Raw genomic sequence first — 20,883 nt, forward strand, 5'->3', positions numbered from 1 at the left:
GACTCCCTCTCTCTCTGACCCTCCCCTGCTCATCCTGTCTCTCTCTCTATCTCCTAGAAATTAAAAAAAAAAAAAAAAAGAATTGCCAGGGCTGGTATGCCATTTCAGATTGCTGACTCCAAGCAGTTAATCACTCATTTGGAGAATCAATAGTTACTGAGCACCTACCTACTGGGGAACAGAACCCTCATTGGTGCTGGGTTAAAGGTGGTCCCTGGCCTCTCCCCAAGTCCTCCTATTTGACATAGAACCAGTCATCAACATGCATATGGCACATTCAATGTACTATTTTAATTTTATATATGGGTAAAAACACAAATGAGCTTGAAAATGTTTTTCCTATAAGAGGAAAGACTGCTTTAAAATTAATACAGCCTAATCATTTACTTTAGAAATTAAAAACATGTTTCATTGCTACTCCTCAATGCTCATGTTCCAATTAAAACTAAGACTCCAAATTAAAAGTATCCTTTGGCATTTTAAAGGAAGCATTTAATCTTCTATCAAATGAATGAAAATTTAATCACATAAATTAGTCTACCTCATTCATGTACCAAAGTGTCAAAATTGATCTAATGAAACAAACTTGGACTTAAACATTCACAGGAACCGTGATGGGAATGTAGCTGGAGAGGACCCTTTTTGATGTTCCATTCTGGGCTTTCACATATCTAAAATCATAGGGAACCACTCTGCAGTTTTCAAGCCACAATTTTAATGGGAGACTGCCTCTTCATAAGTGCAGTTGTCATAAAATGTCAAAATATGAGAGAGAAGACCCTTGCTTAGTCCTGAAATGAAAAGGAATGGCATCTCTGTTGCCTTTATCGATCCTTGCCCATAACTTAATGAGTGGTAAATACATTTGGATTTAAGGCAAGTTTCCTGCCATGCAGGAATGAAAACAAGCAAACATGATGTAGAGAAACCCACCGAAGCAACGAAAGAAGGAAAGGAGGTAACTGTGTCAATCAGCCATGAGCTGACCCCACCAGCAGAGCCTCACTCTTGCTGATCAGCCACCAGAACACAACAGAACATGTGCTCATTACAAAGAAACATAAGCCTCCACCTCATACCTTCACGGGTTATCAATCTTCTGGAAATGAACAAGGAGAGAGGTGCGCCAAGGTGTGCTGTACCTGCCCATCCCTTCCTCCACCTTCTTCCTCTAGAGGACTGTAACTTTAGGTTTGCCTTATACTTTCCTTGTCTTGAGATAAGGCTCATCTAGGGTTTCAAAGACTCTTAATAAATGTAGCATACATCTTAGTGTATATTTCCCTGTCAATCTGTAAGCAATCCCTGATATTGTCTGAATGCTGAGGTAGATAATTGTGATGCCAAGGTTATCACAAGCCCAAGTATCATGCATGGTGCCTGAAGGCATGGTTCCTCTTGCGTAAACTGAACACAGCCATACTAGAGTCCCTCTGAGATGTGATAAGAGGGAAGGAAAAACTAGAACACGGTGAAGTCCTAATTTATATAAATCAGTGTCAGCTGCCTTTTAAAGACTACTGAAGCTTTTTCAAACCATCAGGTCTCAAATTGCTACATAAATTACTACAGAATGATACATCTGCTTATGCATTTCTCTATTTGCATTAGATTAATTGGATAAATCTTCTGTTCAACTTTCCCACCTTCTTTGGCTTATCAGACATAGACAAGACTTTGGCAACTTGGAAAAATAAACAGCAGAGGAGGACTAATTTACAAAATACTTTCATTCCAGAGTTCATGTTCAAACCTGTCATCAGGTACACAGAATGCATGTTCTCATTAGAATGAGTAGATGAAGGTTATTTGCATTTTTAAGACAGGTCATAACTTTTATAAAGTTAAACAACTTTGTGGAAAATAAAGACACCAATGAACATTAAAACCCTACTTATCATTCTGAAGTTTCCTTTGATCTTTAATTCTATAGAAATATTTGCAAAGTTGCCATCAGCAAAGAAACAGTGTAATAGATCATTTTCAGTTATTGTATCAGATATGCATTTCCATGTTTCAGAACAGCCTGTATGTGCCATTTAAAAAATTATAAAACATTATCTATTTTTATATCCTTAGTCATGTCCTCATTGTTGAGGCCAGTAGTTTCTTCATCTTCATTTTTAAAAAACCATGCGGTTATAAATATTTGCATGACTTCAGCACGTTTTTCCCAATGATATGAAGTTATGATCTTATAGGATAGAAAATACCGCATCCAGGAAGACCCACGTATTCAGAAAGATTGAGATTACTCTTCCTTCCCTCAGCTCAAGACAGCACTCACTTGTGTGAGTGACAAGACTGATACCAGAAAACCAAACAGAGATGTACAATTAATGAGTGTAATGCCTCAGGTATGACTGTGATTACTGTTACTGTTGTTATCACTATTATTGTAGCATCAATAACCACTCCCACAATTTCCTAAGCATCTATCACCTGCCAGGTGCTCTGCAAATATTACTCCTATTCTTTACAAGTTTCATAAAGTAGGGATTAATATTGGCCTCTCAAGTGTGAAGATGAGTTAAGGCGATCATCTAGGGCTACACACTCTCCCTCAGAGGCATGCTTGGAACAGAAGTCTCGGTCTCTTTGTTCTGCCACACATTGCCTAGTTCTTAGAAAAAGATGACTGGGAGGGACTATCGACATGCTAAAACCTATTCACTGAAGACCTGAAAGTGATTTTATGGGAGACCTTGCAGTGAGACTTTGTGGGGTACCCCCCAGCGTGGTCGGCAGGTCCCAGGGGCGTCACTAACACCAGCAGACGGAACAGTGAAAGAGCAGCAGCGCTAGCAGCCACCTCCGCTGCACCAGACTGCCTGACCCACAGGGCACTGAGACAGTATTTTAGCTGAATGTCCTCAACCATTCGCTTTCTTTCACTAAGTATTTCAGCTATTTTGAAGTCTGATGGTGGGAGGCATTTTTCTCTAAATCAGAAAGCAACATCATCCTTCATGTGACAGTAATTGAGGTACATTGCTTCTTTACATGTCTGATCAAAATATAGCTTTGAAATTCTACAGATAATTAAAATTTCAGGAAGTATTTGGAGAAGCTTATTAATGCATTACAGATCATTAACCAAAGAAAAAATATTAATCTTTAAGATCACCGTTCAGCACGGGGAACTATTATTCTTGGGATTATTTTGTGTGAACAAGCCCAAATCTTAATGTTACACAAAGGCTAATGTCTTTGCTCAGAGGATTAGAATTAATTTATGACCTCTGCTTTTGACTTAAATGCTGTAAACATTTGTTGTTCTTGAACACAAAGACTGCTCCTGCATAATTGTTCTGACAGAGGAACTGAAATTAAAGCACTATGAAAATATTTGCCTGATAAAACAAATGCCAAGATCAAAAATGCTAAAACACTGAGTGGATATTTATTATCCCCACTAATCCTTTTGCATTTCAAAGTTTATTTATTTTTACTATGCTCTTCTATGCTCATCAGTTATTATAAGCATAATTTTAAATTCATAAAAGAATGCAGAGTTAATAATATCATGAGCTTTAAAATAATATTCAAGTAATACTGATGAGGATAGAAATGCATTTGTTATCTGAATATGTTCTTTGGATGAACTGGAAAAAAAAGGGTAATCTAATGTTAGAGTTTTAACTCTTCATGCTCCAGCCAATGAGGCCCTGCATAAAGAACAAAGATTCAATTTTAAAACATCAATACATTTTTTTTAATGTTTATTTATTATTTTGAGAAAGAAAGAACTCAAACAGGGGAGAGGCAGAGAGAGAGGGAGACACAGAATCTGAAGCAGCCTCCAGGCTCTGAGCTGTCAGCACAGAGCCTGACACGGGGCTCGAACTCACAGACTGCGAGATCATGACCTGAGCCGAAGTTGGATACTTAACTGACTGAGCCACCTAGGTGCCCCAAAACACCAATGAATTCTTTTAAAGTTCCAACTCAGCAAATCAAATAGTCATGTTCTCTTCAGCGTATTCAAATAATAAACATACACATTTTATAATATTCTGACTTCCTATCACTTCTAAATCTTTGTGACGCAGTAAATGGACCCATATCTCCATGGCTTATTTCATGAAAACATTCCAATAATTATTTCTCACTGAATAGATCTTCTCAGCAACTTCTAAAAGACCAAAAAAGGAATTTCTAGTCTAATTGCAGGTGGGGCCTGAGAATATAAGAATGAAAAGTACTGGTTACTTAAAAGCCTAGATTACTGTCTGCAAGGTGGTGGTATATTTTGAATAGTCAGTGTACTGGCTTTAGGGACAGATCAGGTGTGAGTAATATGAAGAAGAGAAGATCCTTGGGCATGTGGTGGTGACATTAACTGAGATAGGAAACTCAGAGTAACTGATTAGAGTGGGGAAATACACGTAGGAAGAGCTCAGATTGAGAAGTGTTGATTTTATGATGGATGCGGGGTATGGGGGTAAAGGAATCTGGTAAGTAGTTAAATTTAGGAATTAAGATCTCAAAAGAAAGGTTGGAAGTAGTGAGCAGTATCAGGGTAAGCAACTATTTTCTATAAGGGGCCACACGGTAAATATGTTCGGCTTTGCAGGCCATATGATCTATCACAACTACTCAACTCTGTCACTGAAGCAAAAAGGCAGCCATAAATGATAGCCAAGGAGTGTGCCTGTGTTCTAATAAGCTTTGTAAAAATAGGTGTCAGAATGTATTTGGACTGTTAGTCACGATTTGCCAATTTAAGTTAGAGGACGGTGAAGTCCTGGGATTGGATAAGATCACCTGGGAAGAACATATATATGTAAGGCAAATTTGTATGATATGAATTTGAAAACATGTAATTTTCAATTTCTGTGCAGTTCAGTAAGGATCTATTTTTACTTCTTTCCTTGTCATCTGAAACAATGGCTGGCATAGGGATATACATATGTGGTAGTAAGAAGTACAAGAAAAGCCACTAACCTAAAAAGAAAAGGAATTTAAGTTATAAGTAAAAATAATAAATTCTTATATTCTATTTTACCAGTGATACTATTTTTCTGTTTTTTAAAAGTTCAATAATCACACAAAACATACTGGATTTATTAAATATATTTAATTATCAATTTTTGCTAGTCAGTTTTTAATTTTTCCAAAAGTATATGAACCCTAGGATGAACTGTCCCTATCCATGAAATGGATGAAGTATTTCAATATTAAAGAAAAGCCAAGAAGGCACAGCAAGAGAAAACAGAATGATTAGGCTAATATAAGGGGCAAATAGCATTCACAACACTTGAAGTGTGTCTGCTTATTTCTATAATTATTCCATCTAATTATAGACACCTTTCATAACTATTTTTTTTTAATAACCACCAACATCTTAAACATAGACTCCATTGCTAAAGGACTAAATAAACTTTGCATCTGTTTGAATGTTTTGATGAGTTTCATTTATATATGCCTTGGATGCTATGTTAATGCCAGGGATTAAATGACCAGTATTTACAGCACAAAAACGAAGCATTACCTTCTGCTTAGAAGGCGCAAGTCAGGGTTTGTTACCTGGGGCCCTAGGGATGGATATCACAGGGTCCCTGGCCAACTCTGGGAGGGTCTGCAAACTACCTGCAATTATATGCAATGCTTTCTGTGCATGTGTCCTTCAGAGATAGTCTAGAATGCTCACTGTATTCCTGAAGGAGTCTATTACTTCTCCAAAACTAAACTGAGATCTGTAAACCGGTTTTTCTAAAGAGCACATTATCTTACTTTAAAACCCTATGTGTTTTTTTCTAACTTCCTATCTTTGAAAAGAATAAAAGACTAGGAGCACCTGAGTGGCTCAGCTGGTTAAGCATCCAACTTTGGCTCAGGTCATAATCTCACAGCTTGAGGGTTTGAGCCCTGTGTCAAGCTTGCTGCTGACAGCTCAGACCCTGGAGCCTACTTTGGATTCTGTGTCTCCATCTCTCTCTGCCCCTCCCCTCCTCTGAAAAATAAACATTAAAAATTTTTTTAAATAAAAGAATAAGAAACTAGATTGTTAGTCCAAATTAAGCACGTAAATTTTTGTGTTTCTGCCCCAGACCACTGGCATTAGATCTGAACTCAAAACTGTATTCATTAGTGAGAAGGTAAGTCTTTCCAACTATTTGCCCAGAGAAACTTACTCTTAGAATTTTTAAACCGCCCATTGTTTTCAGGGACCTAAGACACCTTTTTATAAAGCTCAAAAACATAAATCAATAAATATCCCAAGAGCTAAGCACTTCTGAGATGGACTATTAATCAGTATACCTTATCTATAAATTAATCTATAGAGGTTATTCTCGTATAAGTCAAAGAACATCGTAGTATCAGAATGTTTTTCTTACACAATAATTTTTTTTTAGATAAGTCACAGCAAGTTGATGGCAAAATTAAAGTAAAAATTGAGAATCCTGCTATTCTATTCATAGGCTATAATCCACCTCTTAAAAGTGAAAGCATTTTGCATCTCTTGGGAAAGTGACCTATTCTTTCCAGAACAAAAATAAACTTCTCTCAAGGGTTAGAGTTTTTATTTTTTTAATATTTCAGAGAGAGAGAGAGAGAGAGAGAGCGAGCGAGCGAGCGTGAGCAAGTTAGGGAGGGGCAGAGAGAGAGGGAGACACAGAATCCAAAGCAGGCTCCAGGCTCTGAGCTGTCAACACAGAACCTAATGTGGAGCTGGAACTCACAAACCGTGAGATCATAACCTGAGCTGAAGCTGGACGCTTAACCAATTGAGCCACCCAGGTGCCCCAAGGGTTAGTTTTTTGAGAGACTACAGCATTTACAAAAGGCTTTTGATACACCTCCTTGCTGATTTAATGTTCTGCCTTTTCTGTATTAATAGCTAAGATCAATTTGGAACAACTTTTCCATATTATTGAAAATCAGTGGGGAGGGTCAGTAAATGCTTTCAAGGTAACTAATGCGCAAGAGGTTACTACTTCAAAGTGTGTAAAAGATGTTGACCTTTCTAAGACAGGAAGTAAGTATAAGTAGCAAAGGCCCTGAAATTCAAAAGCTGTTTTCTGTCCACCTAAAACTGTCCAATAACCATTACCTTTGATGACCACAGAACCAACATCTCCTTGGTTAACCTGAAACAAGGGCCTATAAAACTGTATGCAGGCTCTACAGCAGCTTCTTTGCTGCCCAAAATACTTCGATTCATACATGTCCCAATTTCTATATATTCTGCAGAAACATAGCAGAATTGTAGAAAAGACTGGATTCATTATCATGTAAAATACAGCCATTAGTAGAAAATCAATATTCCCAGACATAACAAGATCGGACTCCGGCTTCTGGGCTGGAGCTGGGGGTGGAGAGGTGGAATGTTTCCAAAAACAAAAGCCTTCCTTCTGAAAGAGTTACTCACAGGGGTAAATTAAATAACACTACCAAAAAAGGAAGTTACAGCAAGCCACTGCTTGAGTCTACCATCAAAGCAGAGCAATCTAGCCAGTTGACCTTTAGTATTAATGCTAGTGCATAGGTAATTCTTAAATGCATATGTGTTTATCTCTCAAAGTCTTTTGTAAGCTCTATCTTGTGGTTGGAAAACTTAATAGGAATCACTTGCCTCAAATGCCTATCATATTAATACACAGATGTATTATTATCGTGAAAATCAGATGCCACAACCAGGAAGCAACCACTGGTTAATTACAGAAATACAGAGTTTCAAATACCATGAATACTACAGCAAGGGGAAGTGACAGTAAAGCCTGCTTCCAGGCAGTGATGATGACCTGGTCTTAAAGATGAGCGAGAGGGGAAGATCCAGAGAAGAAAGCAGACCCAGAACATTTGGGTGCTTACTAAATGCTGGGCACCACTCGAGGCACTTAGGATACGAGATGAACAAAACAGATGAAGTCTCAGCTTACTTCCCTATAGGTGAAGACTGACAAAAGAGACTAACACTAAAGTATCAGATGGGGAAAATAAATTAAAAAGGCAAAGGAAAGAGGCACCTGGGTGGCTCAGTCAGTTGAGCATCTGACTTCAGCTCAGATCATGATCTCACAGTCTGTGAGTTCGAGGCACACATCAGGCTTGCAAATGTCACGAGGCGCACATCAGGCTTGCAAATGTCAGTGCAGAGCCTGATTCAGATCCTGTTTCCCTTTCTCTCTGCCCCTCTCCCACTAGCATTCACTCAAATAAAAACAAATGCGGTGTTTTTTTTTCTTTAAAAAAAAAAGGTAAAAGAAAAAGAAGTTGGTAGTGTCTTGAGGGATTCCTGAGCTATGGCTGCTTGGGGAAGTCCTTTTTGAGAAGGTAACAAATTTTTTTTAACGTTTGTTTACTTATTTTGAGAGAGAGAAAGAGTACAAGTAAGGGAGGGGGAGAGAGAAGGAGACAAAGAATCCCAAGCAGGCTTCATGCCATCAGCACAGAGCTTGATGTGGGGCTCAAACTCACAAACTGTGAGATCATGACTTGAGCCAAGATCAAGAGTCAGATGCTTAAGAGATTGAGCCACCCAGGCCCCCCTGCGAAGGTAACATTTAAGTTGCAATATAAATGACAAGAAGGAACCATCCTCTACGTTTTCAACCTACAAAAAACTATCTTTGCCTCACATGGCAAATTGGAGAAACATGATTTGCTCTTTAATTCATCAGTTTTCACCATTTTTTTGTGTGTGTTTCAGGCACACAAAATCTTTAAATATTAGAATATTCATCAGATTATATAAAAACAATTATAAAACAAAGCAATCTGAAATCAGTCAACGATAATTTGATATGGTCACTCACAACAATTGAACTAACGTCTCAGTCATCTATAATGGCAGCCACACTCATCCCCACCGTCACCCGTTGGCTTCCTTTCTGAGTTGCTGTTTGCAGCCTATATCACACCCATATACTAAAGATGCAAAAGTCTCCAGTTAGAGTAAACAGGAGAGCTTTCTTTAGTAGGGGTTCAAGAATACACTCAACTAAAAATTAAATCTCCTTTATCTTCTGCAAACATAACCTGTTTGGCTTAATACCTGCCGAACATACCTTAAATTGTATATACACATTTTATAAACAGTATATATTCAAACGTGGAAAAATAAATTTTAAACACTGAAATTGGTAGCATGCCTGTGTGCTATGGGGCGTTTACTGGACAATGGCAAAGGATTATGTTAATGAAATGGCAAACCCTGGTTTGCTAATCTCAAGTTTTTACATTTTCTGGCTGTCTCACTAGGTAGTATTTCAGTTTCACAGAATTCTCAACCTTGTGGTCATTCTCCGATAGGAAGTTATAGGAAAAAGTTTTAAATTCCTGTCTTTTTCCCTGTTTTCTCTTTGTTCATAGTTAAAACCATCGGAGACAGGCTCTCAGAACAACTTGCCTGGTGCGTGCATGAGGCACATACAAACAAGGAGGGGCCCCAGCACAACGAGCAACATATTAAACTCACTGGGAACTATGGCTCACCCCAGAGGTCCACCACTCAGAATTACACGTGTTAACAATTTGGATGCAGGGTCATCAAGCTGGGACACCTAGCACTCCCTTGATGACCAGCATTGATTTGGTGAGTTCACAGGACTCGGAAACACAGGGCAAAGAATGACCTTCCTAATCAGCTTCCTAGAGGACAACAAAATTAATTTTAAAAGATAAGGCAAAAAGGTAGCATTAAAGACCACGAAGCTGATTATACTGGAGGAATGTCAAGAGGACTTTGGAGGACTTCATGAAAGCTGTTTAAAAAACATAACAAATAACCTTAATATAATGGTTAGAGTCCAAACAGCCAACTCCCTCTTCATCCAACAGGCTCTGGAGTGTGCCTTTCACACCAGGCAACCCAGGATTCTGCTGAAGACCAGATCTCAAGCTTGGTACTCTAAGAAGTAGCTCTCAGAATCTTCTCATTTTTGCCAAGTAGGCCATCCACTCATGAAATGAACAGCAATGTTCTTGGAGTTCATGGGAGAAACGCTCTAACACTGATATGCCATCAGGTTGTGTCAATGCCTAAGGCCGTGGGGCAAAGGGAAACAACTGTGACCAGCTGTGAACAGTAACCACAGTGAACAGTTCTATATCCTTTCCTTTCTAGCTCCTATAACCCTCCTCTGAAGAGGTTCTCATTGCTGCTACCAGGAGACAAGAAACGGGTGAGATCCAAAAAGACAGTATCTCAGAGACTTCTTCCAAAACTCAGGAGGGGGTCTGGGGTCCCCTGGGAGCTACAGATCTGGCCAGAGCAGGTGCTGAATGTCCCAGTCTCTAAACTTAAGGTGTGTCCTCAATGGCTCTGAGGCTTCTAGAGAAACTGTGGCTATTAGTAGCTGAGCTTATCATCTGAAATCTTTTCACAGATAACCGTGGACCATGGAACTGGAAACAGCTTTATTTTCCATGAAGAAATCATCCTCATTTCAACCAGCCATTCTTTTTTCTTTTGTTTTCTTTTTTTTAAAAATATCAACTAGTTACTTTTAAAGGGTAAAGAAAAAAGTTTTGATATGCAGAAGATGATGGAAGTCAAGTGAATGCTGGCAAATTTCACAAACCTTCACTTAACTTGATTTAAATGAACAAACAAAATGACACTATAAACAAAAGTTAGTCCTTGAGAAGTTGAGAATTCACCATGGGTCGCCCAGCAGCTAGGAGTAAATAGTGAAACTAGTGTCTAAGCCATCTGACTCCCCAGCCAGTTCTACTGTGATGGAAGATCAGAGAGCTAACAGAAAACTGGTATCTACAATTCCAGATGGTGACATTTTAGCCTTTTTAATCTCCTAAAAACCAGCTAATGTTAAAAAAAATTTAGAAGAAAATAAAGATACCCACATTCGTGTATAAATAAAAAGTGAATACTTTCAGAATTACACATGACTTATCCAGCCTAGCTATGCAGAGAATGATCATATATCATTTTTAAAAATATATATATGTATATATATTTTTTAAAGCTTATTTATTTTTGAGAAAGAGAATGAGGGAAGGGCAAAGGAAGGGGGGAGAAAGAGAGAGAGAGAGAGAGAGAGAGAGAGAGAGAGAGAGAGAGAATCTCAAGCGGGCTCTACACTGTCAGTGTAGAGACTGATGTGGGGCTTGAGCTCATTAACCATGAGATCATGACTTGAGCCGAAATCAAGAGCTGGACACTTAACTGACTGAGCCACCCAGGCAACCCAAAAGACCCGTAACATATTCTTAAAATACTACCGAGTACTCAAAAGTATTCCAAAGTGAAGGAAGTATACCCAAAAATGAACACACTCGTGTTACCTGCCCCTTGTGTTGAAAATCCCACGTTCTGGGGTCCTTGGACTATGAGGCAAAATTATAGGGTTTAGATCAACAGGGTCAGTACATCCTTCAAGAGTGAGCTGACAGACTTGGTGTCAACAAGGGACAGTCACTGAGATGTTGATTCTATCCAGCCTTATGTTCCAATTTTAGTTACACTTCATTTAGGTTCATTTGAGAAGTGGCACAAAACACAGAGGAATGAAAGCCAAATGCTGAAATTTTCCTTTCACATGTGGAAGCACAAAAAATGCACTTTTTCAGGTTTCTGAAGTAGCCCTTGAGGATCATTGATTTTTGAGTCTTACAAAAGCTCTTCGTATCGTGCCTACACCACAGATGGACACGGCTATAACTCCTGTAAGACATCATCTTAGCTTTATGAATAAATAAAACTATGCTCTAGGGAAACATTGATTTAAGAGGAAAAATCAATACCCATCTCGCATGTGATAGACTTGAACTTTGAGGCTACCTATCCCCAAAGTACAATGCAGTACCGAGTGTAAACCCACACTTTTTGCAGCCTAATAAAAGGTAAGTGAGGGTATGGGAAACTGGTGAGCAGCTGCTTGCCTTCCATGGTTGTAAGCATATCAGGATTGCCCCCTTTTCCTTTACCAAGTAGTCAGTGGATACCTCCAAAAGGGAAGAAGAAGGGAAAGAGAAAAAGAGAAGGACGAACCAATGGTGGCAAAATCTTGGTAATTTGTGAAGAGGCATTACGAGTGATGAGAACTCGCTGTATTACGAATTCTGTGTGCACAAAATTTTTCTTAAGAATTTTAGAAGTACAAGTTTGCTTGGAGAAAACTCTCTAAAGCTAGTATCAGCCAAGATGTGGATGATGGTTCTTTGGGTAAGAGCCTCCTGTGGAAGCTTTTTTCCTTCCTAGATCATCTCTGTATTTTCCAATTTTTTTTTAGTGAATATGGACATGGATTTCATAACTCAGAAAACATACACACAATAAATGTAGGTATAAGGATAGCAAAAAAAAAAAAAGGAAAGAAAGAAGGAAAGAGAGAGATTAGAGTGACTGCCAAGTATTTTGCTGACTACTGGCCTAGAGAAAGCCAAGATTCACAATGTAACACATATTTATACTCAACTCTTTCTTACTGTTCTTGGACATTTTTCAGGGCACTAGCAGTTTGCTATTAAAATTGACTGATTTAGGGGCACCTGGCTGGCTCAGCTGGTTAACCGTCCAACTTCAGCTCCGGTCATGATCTTGTAGTTCACAGGTTTGAGCCCCGTGTTGGGCTCTGTGCTGACAGCTCAGAGCCTGGAGCCTGCTCTGGATTCTATGTCTCCCTCTCTCTCTGTCCCTCTTGAGAGAGAGACAGAGCATGAACAGGGGAGGATCAGAGAGAGAGGGAGACACAGAATCCAAAGGAGGCTCTAGGCTCTAAGCAGTCTGCACAGAGCCAGATGCGGGGCCCAAACCTGTGAACCTAGAGATCATGACCTGAGCCAAAGTCTGAGGCTTAACTGACTGAGCCACCCAGGGGCCCCTAAAAAATTTTTTTTAATTGACTCATTTAAAACATAAAGCTAACAGCTTCTGCTGCAATTAACCTCATCTTTGTGAGCCAAAGATCAAACAAGAGATAAAAGCGGGCTACAGCCATCAATTCCTCAGCCCTGCATTCACCCAACAAGCTAAACTTATTTTCACAGTGAAGACAGTTGTTGAAAGTTGTGACAGGCCCCTGGTAACCTTTGATTACAAAGCCACTCCAGAAAGCCAAGGCTTTTGCTTTCCTACTCACAATTGGTTGGAATTAAAAATGAATCCCTTTCTTTTCCTCTAGCTCTTCAAAGATGCAGTCTACGGCCAATTGTGTTAACTGTGTTCTCTCAAGAAACACTCATTTGTTCATTTGGATTAGGGGCTCAAGTCTCACCAAAGAGTTACTGCTGCTGTTTGTTCTCACTGCTGGTCCTTCTGACAAGTGTAAAGAACAACTCTGGAAGTTTAAAACACACTTCTAAGCCACAGGCACCTTAGAAGCCAGAAAATGGGTCGGCATTAATTTAAATTTCGAATCTCAAATTCAAATATAATACAAGTAACTACTATCCTCACCAAGTTGGTGAGAATACTGGCTAAATCTACTTCCAAGGTGGAACTGACATGCAGTTAAGTTTCAAAAGTATGTAGCCACTGCGTGAGTACTGTTAGCAGCAGAAGAGGGAAAAGGGCCACAGACTGGTTTTTGTGGCTTTTTAAAATTTTTTTGTTTCAATATTTTATCTCTGAGAGAGAGAGAGAGAGAGAGAGAGAGAGAGAGAGGCAGAGAGAGAGGGAGACACAGAATCTGAAGCAGGCTCCAGGCTCTGAACTGTCATCAGCACAGAGCCTGACCTGGGGCTCGAATCCAAGAACCACGAGATCATGACCTGAGTTGAAGTTGGACACTTAACTGACTGAATCACCCAGCTGCTCCAGTGGGTCTTCTTTAATGCATGAACATGAAAAGTAAAATAGAAAGTAAACATTATTGTTGATTAAAAAAATGTTTATATTTAGAGAAAAGCAGAGCTTGAGATTACTTTTCACAAATATGATCTTATTTTTTACTATAGTTAAATCTTACCCTTGTGCTCAGTGTCTGCAGGAGGATCTGACATACAAGTGGATAATTAAGTACAGTATGACCAGAGATACAACTTAAGAATTGGGGAAGCCCAGCTATACTGGGGGATAGAGAGGGCTTCTCAGAGGACCTGGAAATTGAGATGGATCTTGAAAGATGCACTGCACAAAGCGGCAAGGGTGTTCTCAGAAGTAAGAACAGCATGTGCAAAGGCCTAGGGGCCCAAAAGGACGCTCAGGTGCTGGAGTATCCTGAGAAATTCCGTCTTACTGAAGCACAGATGTCAAAATAGGGGAAGGTAAGCAGTGCACTGGCGGGGTGGGGGGTGCACAGAACCAGCTGTGGGGCTCCACACCAAAGTGTTTGGATCCATTCTCAAGGTCAAAAGGCCCACAGAAGTCACTGAGCAAGAAACCAGGTTATAAATTTGCAAACTGGGTACCATCTGTTGGGAGAGAGCCATATTCGCTCTAGCAACAGACTAATGCGGAGTTGAGGGCCAGAGCTAGTGTAGTGACGGTGGGGGGCAGGGCAGAAGACTGGAAACAGATCTACAATGAGCATCTGTGGCAGCTGGCAGTTTACATGTGGCCTCATCAGGCACCAGTCACTGTTCTTGGAATTTTCAAATATTATCTTAAATCCAGAATCTGGTGTAGACTGAATGCAGAGGGTGAAGCGATGCCGGTATGGACATTCCCGGCTTGAGTGGTGGGGTCGACAGTGATGCCTTTAATTGAAATATTGATTCCAGAAGGAGAAAGAAGCAGAAGGTGAGTGAGGTGGGCAGGGGGAAGATGTGTCACTGAATCCATTTAGTTTTGAGAGCTGCTTGGGATATACAAATGAAGATAACCAAAACAATGAAGTCAGGAATTCAGCAGAGAACACACTGGAAATGTGACAGGGGAAAAAAAAAAAACACCCTCAGTAAAATTTAAGCACTCAGCCACGTACAAACATGGAGCACACAATACAAGGCTTTCTAAAAACTTAAGAGTGTGATTCTGGTATAGAAACACCAGAAACTTATTCTAGAATATATAGATTCTTGAGTTAAATTTTAATTCCCCCTAACTGGAAAACACTCTGCATTTCAGGCCCACAAATAAAATGAGTGAGGCAAGCGGCTCTAGTAGAAGTGGATGTGCATTAGAGAAAATATTTAATCCCCGAATCGAGATTCTTGTCAAATGTTGAGAGATCAGAGGAAGGCACTTTTGGAGTGTGGATAATCAAAGCTCTTAATGCACTGATTCTTTAGACTAAGTTAACTAACAAAAGGCAGGCTGTTTTCCAGGATCTGTAGTTATATTTAGAAAGACCTCAGAGGGGAACCAAAATGACCCTGAAATTGCTCCCTGTTCTCCTAAGTGGAAGGGGTTACTCTGAAAGAGAAGGAAATTCTCAACAAGTTGAAAGAAAGATTTAATTAAGAGACAGTGGCCTATTTTACAAGATTCATTCTGTAAAGAGATTGGGAACATTCAGGCCAGATGTGCTCCTTTCTTTCTAGCTCAGAGAGGAATTGGATAATGATGTATAATGGAGGGGGGTCCATCAGGTCACAGTGTTTGAGGTTTGTAAATCTTTTAAATGGGTGAACATAGCACTTCAAAGTCCAGGATTCATTATAAAAACTGATAATCATTTAGGAAACTAATTGCTAACATTAAACATGGAATGCCTCTGTGTTACCTCATCCTTTATTTAGGTTGGATGATTTTGGGTTTTTTCCTGGATTTGGTTCTGTTCAAAGATGACCCAAGATCATTAAAGAAATTTGCTATAACTTTATCATTTGCACTGAGATTACTGGTAACAGTAAACACAACCTCCTATGTTTTCACTTGGGGTGGAGGGGATAGTGGTGAAGACTGTGGTAGCCTATTAATCTCTCCAACAAACCCATTAGGCTATCTCATGATTATCCCCATCTGAAAGATGAGTAGAGAGACTGACAGGGCAGGCATTTTGCCCCGTGTCCTGTTGGCATTAGAAGGCAGAGCCAGAGCCGTGCCCTTCGCCAAAGGGAAACACCACACTACAGAAAGCATAACCACCGGTGTCTCAGTCTATGGCAAAAATCCATGGTGCAACATTTGAAACTGCACAAGCAATGTTGAGATTTTTCCACTTCAAAGCTGTGTCTGCAGTCCTACAATGCAGAGTCCCCAAATAAGCTATTGATGCCTGAAGAAAGTTAAGCTCAAAGCAAGCTTGACTAAGCGAGAATGTAGAAAATATCAGATAACACGAATACCTTGAAAACGCTCTTTCCCAGCTCTGAAGTTACACCCAACTGCTGAAATGAGAGAATGACCTCGTGTATTCTGGAAAGGAAACACAAGAAGAAACAATTTCAGAACTCTGAACTGAAGGAAAATTACAATAATTAATGGTAAAATTGATTACCTTTTCACTTGCTTATTCAAATTTTGAACAATAAGAAAAGCAACTGACAAACAGCTGTATAATGAACCTTGAGTATTTTCATGCTATAAAAAAAGAATGCTGAAAAACAAAGGTTAAAACTTGCTTTCAACATCTTCAGACCTACATATTTATCCTGAATTTTATATACGGAGAAAAGTAAAAATGGCATTAAACATACATGCTCCCCATGATGAATAACGATGCCCAGACTGTTTTACACTCACTGCTTCGGTACGCCTCTCTCCCCCAAGCGCTGACAGCAACAGCAGGTTAGCCCCTCACACACACACCTTTGGAGTTCTGCAAGGTCCCGTGCATTAACACAAAAAGGGTGCATGTCTCAAGAAGCTGACAGCCTTATTAGAACATAAGTGGCCAGAACAAAATGGAACAGAACCGTGTGATAATTATTACGAAACAGTCATATTATTTTGTATTATTCTTGAAACACACTATGTTTTTGTTGATGGTTTCTCATGTTAAAATAAAAACTGTATTCCTTATGAAGATCACTTTCTCTGAAAGGAAGTGTGATTCAAGTTTGAGGAATGTAATCACAAATCGAAAATTCCATTTTTGTTGACTATGGATTTAAGAAGGCAATTTAAACTACACTAAGTGGAAGTAAAAAGCAATGGTCATGAAAGAAGGACCCAATAACTAGACTGAATATTCTCAGAAACAGTGTCCACTGATATAGACAAATACATTTTTTTCTTTTTTGGTAAAGTTGAAAAGAGAAAAGAGAGAGCCATTATTTAGGGGGAAAAAAAGATGAAAAGCAAAACAATGCTAGAAATTAAAAAAATAGTAAAACTGACAATAGGCAGGGTGGTGGTCCCTCTGTGACCTGCCAGGTCAGACTCTCCAGTGGGCAACAGGCCAAGAGCTCGGCAACCCCTCCTGGACCTCAGGGGGCCCCACCCTCATGGCCTAAGAGCCTCCTGAATGTAAGTTCCAAGGGAAAAGTGCAGTAAACAGCAAGGGAGAGTTACACGTTGGGGGAGCAGGAAGAGGGTAAAGATCACATTGGCCGACCGTCCGCTTTTGACAAAGAAAGGCGATGGAAATTCTTTCCTCTCCCTGTGGCTGGGAAATTCCCCATTCTGAACCACTAGGCATTATAGCTCGGCAATGTTGTGGGATCTGGTAGGTTTCCTGAAAGCTGATCATTTATGAAACCAAGAAGATGCATTTCAGGCTCTAATCAACTGCATCAGAAACAGATGCTGGGAACAGTACCTGTTCAAAAGCAGAGAACGATTTTGAGATGCTGCTCAATCTGTCTAATAAACCTTATTGGTAAACCTCTGTGCCATATAAAAGCAAAGATGGTAAGGCTCAGTTCAAGAGACCGAATTACCAACATATAGGACACAGAGACATAAGTAACAATAAAAGTGTGTACAAATTGTATATACAGTACAGAAAAGAGCATGAGGGCTGCATATGTAGAACTCTCCGCAGCTCCTAGGATGAAACCCACGCCATGGCATGGTGACACGAGCTCCCCACCACCGCACTTGCCAGCACGCCCAGTGCCTGATCTCAACATCTGTCTCATCTTCCTTACCTCCCACCACAGTGCTCCATGCTCCTGCCCCATTGCTCGTTTGCCTGCTGTGGTGGTGGGTTTTTTTGTTTTTTGTTTTTTTTAAGTGGCTAAACAACTAATCTAGAAATGAGTGCCTGATAAAGCACTGATTTGCAAGCTGGAAACCATCTGCAATGGGCTTATTAAGAGTAAGTGGATCCTGGTACCTGGCAGGTGGGTCCTCCAATCTGTTTTAACCTGGGTCCACAGTCTGTCGCATCCTTCTCAATCTTGCCCTTACTTTATTTAGAGTCCAGTGGAGAAATAAACTATAAACACCAGTGTAAAGTACAGAGAGCTGGCACTTGGGGCTGGATAATTCTTTGAGGGATTGGTGTTCCTCCACGCCTCAGCTGTGACAAACCGAAAAGATATCCAGACTTTGGCAAATGTGCTCTGAAGTCAAAATCACTCCCCAGTTGAGAATCACTGGTCTTGAATGTATGATGACTCATTAAAACACAGTAATATTTATATCCTGAACCATACTATGCAGAAGTCAACAATTTGGATGGGGACCATCAGAAAGGGCACAGATGGGGAAAGAAAGGGAGGCAAGCACATATATTGAGCAACTGCTGTATTCTCAGTCCTATGTGAGGTCAATCATCTTATTTAATACTCACAAAACACATTGCTTTTTCTTCCTATATTGGAGCTTGCTTAAAACCTTGAGAGGCAATGATTTATGCTGGCAATGTTATTAAAACCAAGACTCTTCAGAATAAAATTAAACTATTTCTAGAACTTCACACATTGATATGCCTTTTCCTTCCCTTGCAACAGGACAACTGTCTAAATTCTCATCCTTGAGAATGAGCAGCTCCACACATTCTCATGGTGAGTGCCTCCATTTGCGGCTTCATGGTAAATTTTCTCCAGCAGCTTAAAGCCACTTGGTTATTTTCATAAGGGTAGGCCCAAACGGAGTCATATGCATGGCCAAAAATATCCCCTTTCCTAAATGTACAAGTTAGCCCATGGAACTGTCATATGCTAACTCATTAGAGCTCTTTGTCAGTGTCCCGAGTGAAGACCATACGCTCTGTAGCCCAGAGCAGGTCATTCGGCTAACTACCAACTTAACTACTGACTTTCCTGAGAGTGTTTAATGAGAGAAAAGCAGGAATTCTTGGACAGAACGGGATGTTGGTCGTTTTCCCTGCTAATCTCCCAAGGACCTAGTGGGTTCAATAATCTCTATCACATTCAGCACAGTCAGGTCCAAAAGAGTCCCCAGACAAGGGTATTCCATAGCCCTGTCTATTCAGAAAAGATAATGGCTTTTTAAACATATATGTTGATATGTAGTTTTTATTAATTGGCTTTTATGGACTCTGTTCCAATTAATCACATCTGCTACTCTAATATACCTAGTATCTGTTCAAATACTTTATTTAAGGAGAGTTTCCATGTGCTGGACAGTATTCCAGGGGAGGTTTCAATACTGACCAAGACAGACAAAATTCCCAGCCCTCATGGAACTTTCTAGTTGAGGTGGGAGACAAACCATTCATCTGGCAAAATAGTTATGATAATTCCTGAACAACTGAAGCTAGGTTGTGGCTGGGTACAGCCCTGGGGGAAGGCATTACTTTACGTGGGGAGCTGGGAAAAACCTCACAGAGAAAATGCTGGTTGAACAGGGCCCTGAAGGTGTGGGTAGGGATGTGGGGGGAGGACAGGAAGCGGCCAAATGCAGGCACTGGCACATGCTGGACTGCGGCAGGAAAGCAAGTCAGAGAGGAGCCAGTCATGCTGGCCCCTCAGTGTGGCCATCACGATGGCACCACTGGTAGAACTGGAGCATGCCCAGTGTCCTCAGGGCTCCTCCAGGGAAGACCCCAGACATGGGCCCACATGCAGACGTGGGTGAATCCAGAAGAGGGAAAGTCGGAAGCAAGGTTACCAGCTGAGAATAGGGATGGGGGAGGAAACAGTGAAGGTTTTGTAGGAGAGCAGAAAGTAGGAAGAAGTCCTCTGGGAGAGGGAAAGCATGAATGGACAAGGGAACCAGCAGTCTTAGGGGCCCACTGAGATGAAAGTGACACCTGTCGGCATAGGGGTGTGTGTTCCTCCAGCCACATCCGCAGCACAGGTGAAAATGCAGGGCATAGAGTCGAGTTATGCAGGTCAGTATGATGGAGAAAGAGAAAGAAGCAAAGAGGCTGAGGGTGTATCAAAGGAATGTTCTAGGAACAGGGTCTAAGCTGGATAACTGGAAAAGGAGAACTGGAAGGAGTGACAGACTGTGGAAGTCAGTGGGATTGATGGACTGTAGGTACTGATGGAATCCAAAAGTGACTGGAATTAAGGTATGGGGGTACAACTGAACATCAAGAGGTGGTGACGGATGGAGGAGGGTAGGATGCTTGGGAAGAGAGACAGGGTTAAACCCTCACTATTCAAAGTGTGGTCCCTGGACCAGCACCATCAGCAACACTTGGAACTTTGAAATGCAGAATCTCAGATCTATTGAATCAGAATCTACATTTTAATCTGTGACTCAGGTGCACAACTAAATTTGAAGGAGAACTGGCTTACTTTGAGCCAAGTTACCTCAACCCCCATTTGACCAGAAGCCACAAGCACCAGATAGAAAAGTGCTGCTGAATAGGTTTCTGAGGTTAGGGACTTCCCTGGGGCTCTGCTTCTCCCTCCTCCACTTTAAACGGCTCCTTTCGGCTTCTTGGGTCTCCATCCAGCTGCCTCACGCCCTTGCATCTTGCCCTACAGCCTTACAATATTGCTGGCAGGCTTTAGATTCCATTTACCAAAGAATGCTGGCCCTCCAAGTGCCTCATTCACATTCCCACCCTTTCTGAAGGCCAATGGCATCTCCTTGCTTCCTGAGAGCACATTCCCGCTAGCCCCCTCTGCTCTCATTTGCCTTCGAGGTGACAAGCTGGTACTCAGTGCACTCGAGCAGCCTGCATGACTCCATGCGCCTACACAGATTGGTTACTAGGCACTGAT

General features: G+C 40.6%; 1 protein-coding gene across 2 annotated transcripts in view; it reads right to left on the reverse strand.

The window, feature by feature from the left end:
• The window catches only part of PAG1 (phosphoprotein membrane anchor with glycosphingolipid microdomains 1), an 89,161-nt gene extending 72,952 nt beyond the window's left edge, over positions 1-16,209 (reverse strand). For both annotated transcript variants that reach the window (XM_077774419.1, XM_077774399.1), the window contains exon 1: positions 16,141-16,209. The gene's annotated coding sequence lies outside the window, so the exon portion shown is untranslated. The remainder of the gene's footprint in view (positions 1-16,140) is intronic.
• Between the last annotated feature and the right edge of the window lie 4,674 nt (positions 16,210-20,883).

The sequence above is a fragment of the Crocuta crocuta genome, unplaced genomic scaffold (assembly GCF_008692635.1).
Source record: "Crocuta crocuta isolate KB4526 unplaced genomic scaffold, BGI_CrCroc_1.0 scaffold81, whole genome shotgun sequence".
In the NCBI taxonomy this organism is placed as follows: domain Eukaryota; kingdom Metazoa; phylum Chordata; class Mammalia; order Carnivora; family Hyaenidae; genus Crocuta; species Crocuta crocuta.